The 10,353-nt window shown below is 34.5% G+C and overlaps 1 long non-coding RNA gene across 2 annotated transcripts in view; it reads right to left on the bottom strand.

The window, feature by feature from the left end:
- Positions 1 to 464: 464 nt before the first annotated feature.
- LOC146872495 (uncharacterized) overlaps positions 465 to 10,353 on the bottom strand; it is a 143,166-nt gene continuing 133,277 nt past the window's right edge. For both annotated transcript variants that reach the window (XR_014983066.1, XR_014983068.1), the window contains one exon: positions 465 to 854. This is a non-coding gene — a long non-coding RNA (uncharacterized LOC146872495). The remainder of the gene's footprint in view (positions 855 to 10,353) is intronic.

Genomic DNA, 10,353 nt, shown 5'->3' with positions numbered 1-10,353 from the left:
TTTACGAAGAAATTCTAACGATAGAGAGAGAGAGAGAGAGAGAGAGAGAGAGAGAGAGAGAGAGGAAGAGAAAGAGAGAAAGAGAGAAAACGTGACCTGTTAGAAGGTTTCTAAATCTAAAGAAAGATCTACAGTCCGCCGTTTACCTTCCTAGCTTATATATCCCTTCAGTATTTCGTTTCCTTCCAAGGCACACTGATCTCGATTTTCGCGTCTGCTAGTTAAGAAAAGTCTGCGTTCGAAACGTGGTCGAAATATGGTCTTACTCACGATCAGAGAAAAACGTGAACTTTATAAGGTACAAGTTCAAAGGGTACGAAGAACTGGATAAGGTTCACTTTAAGTTATCGGAAGAACAACGAATCGAACAACGAAAACCGACTATTGTGTAAGTAATAAAAACTATACTCACCGATACGATACAAACGATCGTAGGATAAATTCGAGTATTCCACGTTCACAAGAAAAAGAAAGAGAGAGAGAGAGAGAGAGAAAAAGGAGACAGTGGTTCTCCGTCATATCCGCATGACCAATTTAATTCAGCCGTAGGCAAGTAGAGTGATATTATTATTTTGGGGTCGTCGGTGGAACATCGGCTCGACGCTTCAGGGAATATAATCATGGGGTTGGCTACCTTCTCCGTACTAGACTCGCATACCGGACCATCCAGTAGAAACAAGTGGGAAATTTCAACGCTCCAAGTTGGCGGTTTCGTTCGTGCCCCAGCACTTTTGTTTGCACGACCGCTATCTATGAACCAGTTTGCATAACGTCACTCCATCCTGTCTTGTATCACGACGGATTCGACTCACTCAGCTAAGCCACGTTCGCTCGTGCCATTGAAACTTTACAATCTGCAAAGATATACATTACAATAATTGAATCCTTCTATCTTTACCCGTGCATGAGATTAAACGATTACTTGATCGATCGTTTACATATTTGTTTAATATTATATAGTTTCTCTTTTTTCTTATTTCTTTTTTTTTTTTTTTTTCTAAAAAAATTTCTCTTAGGATTGCTTGATGTCTTGAAGAAAAAAAAAAAATATATATATATATATATTTCTTTTAAATGTAATATGTAAAAACGTTTGATCGTACGATAGAGTTTTCAATTCTTAATAAAATTCCGAAAATCTTTCCAATGATAATCGATATTTTGATCAGAAACTTGAACCCCTGCTTTACATGATTTCATATAATCTATTTCGATGGTATATGCATAGAAATAATTATACTAGTTATTAAACTCCAGTCGAGATAATGGAAATGAAACAAGTACGAAGCAGCTTTATGAAGTTATATGGTCAGTAACCGCTATTAGTCAAGAACATATGTAGGTATGTACTATACACTGGACATCAAACCTAAAATAGGCCATCTAATTATCTTTTCGTTTTCAACGATACGAGCGATATTTCCATCCGTAATTCGAATAATTTCAAAAAGTGGAGAACATAATACAAAAGAAATTATCTTTTTTAACCAAATTTTCAAAATCATCCAATTTTTCGTAACGTTAATAATCACAAAAGATAATTAGCTCAGCTCGAGAACTCTTTATAATAACTATACGATGAAAATAAATTAAACCTTTCAATTTTCTCAAATTAATTGTCCCTTTATAATGTGAACCATCCACGTACTTGATAAATACTTCTATATTTTCATTTATGCCATCTTTCATGTTCTCTGTTACGAATTTGATTTGATTCGTTCACGTTTCACGAAATAAATAAAACGAGAATCTTACGATATTTCCAAAAGAATAAATTTAATTAAAAAAAAACGTATAACAATAATATATATATATATATATATATATATATATAATTTGTTGTTTATTAATTTACATATGCATTTATAAGTTATTAATTATTATTATATTATATATTTAATTATAGTTTCATAATATATTAACATTTCAATAATTTGTTCTAATATAAATATTAGTCATGAAATTAATTAGATATATTATTAATAATAATTATCGACGAAATTAATAAATAATATCGTACGGTTATAAGATATTTCATTTATATTCGAGATAAGCAATGTGTCTTAATACAAATGTCGCATCGATATAATAAAACGATAATCGGTCGGACTTGAATCAAAGTGGTAAAGCGACTCCCTAGTCAGACTCGAACGATAACTCCCACGTTAACTCGAGCGATCTCTTTCTCTCTCTCTCTCTCTCTCTCTAACTATCTATCTATCTATCTATCTATCTATCTCCATCTCTATCTCCTATCTCTCGCTTTTCTCTTTTACATTTCATTTTATAAACGATTCTACCTGAACGAAGAGACCGAGTATAGAGTGGAAGTTCGTTAACGACTCCCGCGAATTCCAGAACCATTCAGTGTAATGACAGAAATATCACGTAGATACGCTCGTTCCTCTTACGTCTATCTGAACAATTTTACTTTTCCACAATAGCAATGGAAAAAGAAAGTGAGAGACAATGACAAACGAGACAAGATGATAGATTACGATCTTTTACCGTATATTAATGGATAATTCTCTGGCGATTCGTTTCGTGGAAAAAAAAAAGAAAAAAAATAAAAAAAAAAGAAAAAAAAGAAAAAAGAGAGAAAAAAACAGAGAAGAGAGGAAAAAAAAAGTAAAAAAAAAAATAACAAGAATACGCCAGATACAAACGTAAAATTTATACGTTTTTAAATTGAAAGAGAAGAAGAAAAAAAGAGAGGAGCAGGAGAAGGAGAAACTAAAAAAAAAAAAGAAAAATGTGTAACGATTTTCGAGCAGACGTGAGAATAATTTGAATATGATTTTTTTTCTTCTTTTTTATTATTATTATTATTATTATTATTATTATTATTATTATTATTATTATTATTATTATTATTATTATTATTAAAATTCGACGAAAATTTTTTTTTTTTCAGCAAGACACATTGCGTATTATAGTTATCATTCGAAGAGCCTTAAGAGCGAATGGGCCAATTCGCCGAGTTGAGAATTAAGTCGACTTCATTCTCTGGACGATTCTCGTGGGAACTTTATTTTAATAATCGAACAAGAGCTATCGCATTGGATCGATTGAAGTGAATCGAACGTTCTCCGAACGATCCAATACTATTGGCTTTGGAAGTTCTTCGAATCACGAGTCTCAAGCAACGGCTTCATCGATTGCAACTCGAGTCGAATTCATTCGAGCAATCGAGAAGCCGACAAGGAATGTTGCCATGGGCTACGAACGAAGAAACCTACAGCTACTACTATTCACTCCAATATATATATATATATATATATATATATATATATATATATATATATATTCTTACTCTTTCTCTCTCTCTCTCTCTCTCTCTCTCTTTATCTTATATGCATACACACTCGAAAATCTTCGAGTTGGACGATTGTCGCACTCGAAAGATCGATTCTCTTCATTACGGAAGTTCAAGCGAGGGAACTTGCGAAGAGTCGACCTTTCACAGTTTCGATTTCTCGAATTTACTTACTGCAAATCGAAAACTCGAGTCCAAGGACGATAAGTTCGTAACACGAAGACAAAATGGAACGAAGAGAAAGGAAATCATCGATCGAACGTGAACGCCGTTGAAAATTGCAATAAAACTTGTACGGACTGTCGAGTGGTCGACGCTATTTCGTCGTTTTCATTGTATCGTGCTCATTGCAATCGGACGATGGCTTTCGTGCGCGGCTCACTTGTGCATGTATATATCTATCGTCTATACTACCCACATATGTACGCGTTACGTAAACACGTTTACACATTAGGGGCACGCACGTACATACACTGACGTAGGACAAACAAACGCTTGCGTACGATCGTGCACCAACATAAAGTCGACGTTATGCGCAAACTACGCGCGAATACCTACGTAAACATTCGTACTCGTGGACCTCTCTTCTATACGTGAAAATGCCAGTAAATACCGAGTTCCGAATCGACCCTTTCCGTTTTACCATCCCGTTCCTGCCATTTCCGGGCTACTTTTAAAACCCTTTCGGCGTAAACGGCTCGCCGCAGTGTTTACAAAAACAGTCCTATCCGCGTATAGGCCGAATAGGTCGTATTCGATGTAAGCGACGATGTCGTGGCTTAATCGTGGATAAAAAGTAACTATTCTTTTTTTTCCTTCTTCTTTTTTATCTTTCTTTTTTTTTTTTTTTTTACCCCTTGAATTGAACACATTTGCGTACGCTCTAATATTCTTTTGTATCAATCCGATATTTAGATCGTCTAATAGCTGACGAAGTTTTTTGTTCTTCTCTTTTTTCTTTTTCTTTCTTTTTTTTTTTTTTTTCTTCAAAAAAGAATTCAATATTTCATACGTTTAACTGTTCATCTAAATCATCCTCAAACATACAAATAATGTAAGAAAATGTCTTGTTCGCGATGTGTTAACTGTTCTGTATGAAAGAAAACGGGCTCGTAAAAAACTTTTATTACGTAGATTTAGACTTGGATAACTGAGTACATATCACTTCACCTTCGCCGCTTTTACTGTTTCAGTACACTTCCTGTATAAAAGTACGAACGAGAAAGGAAAAGTTTTATATAGAGCTAAAGACGAGTAAGAACGTTCATTTGTTGTTTAAGGGGAATATCTAAGTACTTAGAAAAAGAAAAAATAATAAAGTTCAGATTATTAGAAATTAATATCTCGTAATAAAATGTAAAATGCAAAGGAGGATTTTAAAATATATATACGATTTATAATATTCGAATAATAATGTTTAAAGACTTTTAATATTATATTTTATTTATCATGAAAATATATTTTATTTAAATCGACGATTTAAAAAATAATCTAACGAGAGTTCTCTTATTTTATTTTATTTCATTATTATATTCGCGTAATATATCCCTTTGTATAAATTATTACAATATCATTCAGTGATTTGTATTTATATAAATATTTATATAAATGAAGTAAATCTTGTTTGTTCGTTGAGAAAAAAAAAGGTATCAAAAAATAATAATTTTTATATAAAATAAAATCTTATATAAAATCTTTTAAAATAAAACAATAATTTTATATAAATGTCGTAGAATATGTCTTAAGTTTAAGAAATGATTATTCGTAATTATAATTAATTAATTTCTATAAAAAGTTAATTGTGTAAAAATTATTGTTTTTATATAAAAAAAAAAAAAAATATATATATCCTAGAATTTTATCATAGGATATATATCGTCGTACAATTTCATATTTATATAATTATATAATATAATATTTCGTAATTTTGTTTGTTTACGATGAAATTTTTTCATTACGTTCACATGACAAATAATTCTTTTAGAATCATGTTTAATTAATCAAAGAAACGTTGGAATGTCGCAGCGCATTTAGCAGACCTGCATAAGAAACTAACTTATTTACTCATGAGATTGAAAAATTCCATTCATTAATGTGATACGCACGTAGTTTACGTAACATTCAGAGGATTACATTTGAAAAGAGCTAACTAGAATTCTAGAGAAATACGTGATACGAGTTAGCTAACGTTGCCAACCAATGGCTCGCTCGTTCTTGTGTTTTCAACGATGACCCCTGGAGGCGTAACAGCGATTCGCGAATAACGTATAATTAACATCCGGCCGCGTCGTTAAGCCCACCTGCTCGTGTTTTCGGCAGCGACGCGTTAATGCGGAACGACCGCTTAATGCCCCCGCGATACCAACTACCTGCGTGTACGTACCTGCTCCCATAGACTCGGCCTTCATTATTATACTTAATCAAACGGGTTTACATCCTCGCTTATGTAGCTTTATCTACTATAATAGTCGAAGAAGGAGATTGAGATTGAAAGAGCAAAAGAGAGAGAGAGAGAGAGAGAGAGAGAGAATGTTTTATTTGTTTTTTCTTTTATAACTTTGTTCGACCCTGTTAATGTACAAATATGTTGAACAAAAAAAAAAAAAGAAAAAAAAAAAGGAAAAATATTCACGGATCTCTCTGGTACATCGTCCTCTCGTTATAATGACGAATAAAACGCATTCGTATATCCTCCTATCTCCTTTCTGATAAGGATACCCTAATTAGATTCGTAAAAGCTGAACGTTAAAACGCGTTATGATTCTCGAGGAGGTATTTGAAATGCGCGTGGGAAAAGCGTTTAAAGTGCCAGAGGTTAAATTGGTATGATGTAGTTACGCACAAAGTTTGAAATTTTACGAAAAGGGAATACGTTACAAAGGTATACCGTAGAAAGGGAAAAAGAAAGATGGAAGAATGGCATTTATTTTCAGGAACTATCTCCCCTGGTAGTTAAAGGAAATACCTGTGGTATATAAGGAAAATAATAATATTGTAAATAATGTAAATTAAAACTAAAACGTAAACAATTTTGTTTTGTTTTCAAGTAGAATCATTTTAATCCTTTGCCATGGTATTTCTGTTCTCAGTCATCATATTTATAATTAAATATAACGAAGGTACAATTTTAATTAAAAGAAAATTATTATTTTTGAATAGATATGCGAACAATCAAAAAAAAAAAGAAAAGAGAAAAAGAAAGAAAAAAAAAAAGGTCCTAACGATATTTACACAACTAAACAAATTTTCTTAATTAATTTATTCATCGATTGACAATATAATAACGTGATTGATGTTACTTTTCTTTTTTTTCTTTTTTCTTTTTTTACGAAATAATTTAAAAACTGATTAGAATAAGCGTGTAAATGTTAAATACTCAGTGTTAGAATAAGAAAAAATCTTCCAAGATTCTTCTCGTTTGACGAATTAAGCCATATATTTAATTATATTTTCTTTTTTGTTTGATCTAAAAAAAAAGATAAAATAAAGAAAAAAAAAATTAAAAAAGGCAAGTCAATTAATTTCCATATAAATAACACCAAATCATGGACATATTAAAGAAGTTTATGGATTTTCTTATTACGAGATAAAAGTTATCCATTCACTTGATTCATTATTAATATCTTTATACCAATTCACTATTAATTGCAAAAAAAAAAAAATAAAAAAAAGAAAAAAAACGTATCAATATCTCCTTAATTATCTTAATGCATACTTTTACATGTACCTTCATTTCTATTAATTTTCCACTATAATTCTAATACACATTAAAAAGTTCCACATTGGTATTCGATGCAAATGTAACTACTATATCTAAAAGAACCACATCAGAGGCGTGGCAAAGGGAGGGAGGGAGGGGAGGGAGGGGGTAGCAATGTCGTACATAGTCGCTTATCGGCATACTAAAAAGCACGATCTCTTAGGTTAGATCGTAAATTTGCCTTGTAAACTTTCGAAATTGAAAACTTATCGATTTTTCACACACTAAAATCAATGAAATCGAATAGTTTATCTACTGGTTATACGGAATACGGGTATAGAGTCATACGAGTTATTATCAAGAGCAACTATTATGTATAAAATAGTTGAACGATTAGTTGTCGTCGTCGTCGTCATCGTCGTCGTCGTCGTCGTCATCGTCTGGCGTCGTCATCTGGCGTCGTCGTCGTCGTCGTCGTCGTCATCGTCGTCGTCGTCGTCGTCTGGCGTCGTCATCTGGCGTCGTCGTCGTCGTCGTCTGGCGTCGTCATCGTCGTCGTCGTCGTCGTCGTCGTCGTCGTCGTCGTCGTCGTCGTCGTTGTCGTCGTCGTCGTCGTCGTCGTCGTTGTCGTCGTCGTCGTCGTCGTCGTCGTCTGGCGTCGTCTGGCGTCGTCTAGCGTCGTCTAGCGTCGTCGTCGTCGTCGTCGTCGTCTGGCGTCGTCATCTGGCGTCGTCGTCGTCGTCGTCGTCGTCGTCGTCTGGCGTCGTCATCTGACGTCGTCGTCGTCGTCGTCGTCTGGCATCGTCATCTGGCGTCGTCCTCGTCGTCGTCGTCGTCGTCGTCGTCGTCATCGTCGTCGTCGTTGTCGTCGTCGTCGTCGTTGTCGTCGTCGTCGTCGTCATCGTCGTCTGAAGTCATCGTCGTCTAGAATTGTCGGCTGACAAATGGGTTCGCGAGTATTCGCGAGTCGTATGGAATGACAAATCGAAGTTCCAGATTCCAACACGTGAGAGGCGAAATTACTGTGCGATCCATGCCGCCAGCTGGACTGCTCTTTCTCGGTCTCTCTCTTTCTCTTTCTCTCTTTGTCTCTCGCTCTCTCTCTCTCTCTCTCATTCTCTTTCTTTCTCTAACACTTACACACTTTAACACTCTCTTTCTATTTCGGCTCTCTTTTCTAAAACCCTACGGCGTAATACTTCCCAGTCTTTCGTCGAGAGAGAGAAAGAGAGAGAGAGAGAGAGAGAAAGTTCGAACGTAGAGAACCTGTTGGCACGAAAGCTCCTTCTTTCCTTTCTTTTTTTTTGCTTTCGTTCGTTACCTTCTCGTTAGAACGCATAAACGTATAATCAAGACAATTCATATCGCTTGAAGATTCACGATCAATGTGAATTCATTTTGATCAATTCACATTGATCGTGAATCGAAGCACTTCATTGAGAAAAAGGAATACAATTTTTTTCTACTTAAGAAAGAATAAAGATATTTGACGTTGCTTCGTTCATGGAAAAAAATCACAAATGAAGGAAGGGTAATGAAAAAAAAAAAGAGAAAAGAAAAAGAGTGAGGGAAAGAGAAAGAGTGGCGAAAAGTTGGGGGGGGGGTGGCAGAGAGAAAGAGAGAAAAAAAAAGAAAGACTATTTTTCGTCGAGAATGATTGATTAATTAATACGATTTATCTCTCAACGGTATTATTATATAATTTCTCTTATGATACGATCGTAGCTCGCATCCCCGGCTGCACCCAATTTCCATCGATCCGCAGAGGAGACACGCGCGTCGCGTGATGCCTCTTCATTAGGAGGAAAAGACATAAAACACATATATATATATATATATATATATATAAATAAAAAGAAAATTATATATAATTATTTATTAATTATTAAAGTTAATAAAATTATTAAAATTAATAAATTATATTTGTTTTATAAAATAAATTTATACATATATGTATATATATATATACACATACATATAAAATTTAATAGGATGTTTTATGTATGTGTGTATATAATGTGTGTATATATGTATATATATATATATGTATATATAGACAGAGATAGAAAATGAAACTACTCGATATCTACGAGGAATATGTAATATCATAAACATGATTCAAAATGTACATACAGAATTACAATAGAAAAATATCATCATCATTTTGTACGATGTTCTTTCGGTTTCGTTCGAGGAGAAAAACCAACAGAGAAAGAGAAAAAATGAGAGAAACAAACGTACAGATAGAAGAAGAGAGACAGATAGGCAGACAGACAGAGAAAAAAGAAGAGTGGAATAGAGAAAGAGAGACAGACAGATAGACAGACAGACAGACAGACAGAGGAAGAGAAAGAGATGGAGACGGACAGACAGACAAAGAAAGAAAAAGAAAGAAAGAGAGAGAGAGAGAGAGAGATAGAGAGAAGGAGACAGACATACGGACAGACAGACAGAAAGAGAAAGAGAGAGAGAAAGAGAGAGAGAGAGAGATTCGAAATGTGTCCCCCATGGCTTCCACATGGATAGACTCTCGGAACTCGGCAAGTAAGGTTGGTGGACGAGAGTAACTTATCGCCTAATAAATTCCAGCCATTAGACTGCGGGAAGTAATGGATGTACCATTTGCACCCTCCAGTACGCTTCGAGAAAGGCAACTTCATACTGTAGATGGTGCAGAATTAGGGGAAAGAAGAGGGTAAGGAGAAGGAGGTGGAGGAGGAGGAGGAGGAGGAGGACTTTGACTGTGTTCCGCGCGAGAGATACCTTCTAAAGACGAATTCCAGATATCGATTTAAAGTTCAGTCTCGACGTTTAGAAAAGAGATAGAAAGAGAGAGAAAGGAAAAGAAAGAAAGAGAGAGAGAGAGAGAGAGAGAGAGAGAGAGAGATCGGCCCAATTTTCATTCTCCGAATTGAAAGATAAATTAGGAGTATAATAAAAAAATCTTATCCCTTTACAAATTCATCCAATTTCAAGTAAGAATTTGTAAAGTTTACGCGTCTTGAAGATAATCACCTTGTATTAAATTATTGCATTTTAAATTACGTTGTATTCCATCTTGACGGTAACAACCAACGAACGGAGAAATCTAGAAACCGTAAGAACGATATAATTTAACACCCGGTAGTAAAGCCTTAGTAGCTCGTACTAATAAAACTCTCTCTCTCTCTCTCTCTCTCTCTCTCACCCCCTGACTCTATAAGGATCGAAGTTTTAAGAGCTCTCCATGCTGTTTCCCTTCGATCCAAGCTAACCCCTTGTCACCACTGAGAATTCCTCAAAAAGTTGTTCGACGAATGCATTCTTTTCTTTTTTTTTCGGAGAATAAAAGGGTAAA

This window comes from Vespa mandarinia, chromosome 16 (assembly GCF_050613455.1).
Source record: "Vespa mandarinia isolate Hongniang chromosome 16, ASM5061345v1, whole genome shotgun sequence".
NCBI classification, from domain to species: domain Eukaryota; kingdom Metazoa; phylum Arthropoda; class Insecta; order Hymenoptera; family Vespidae; genus Vespa; species Vespa mandarinia.
Note: the sequence above shows the minus strand (reverse complement) of the source record. Positions and strands in the feature narration are given on the sequence as shown.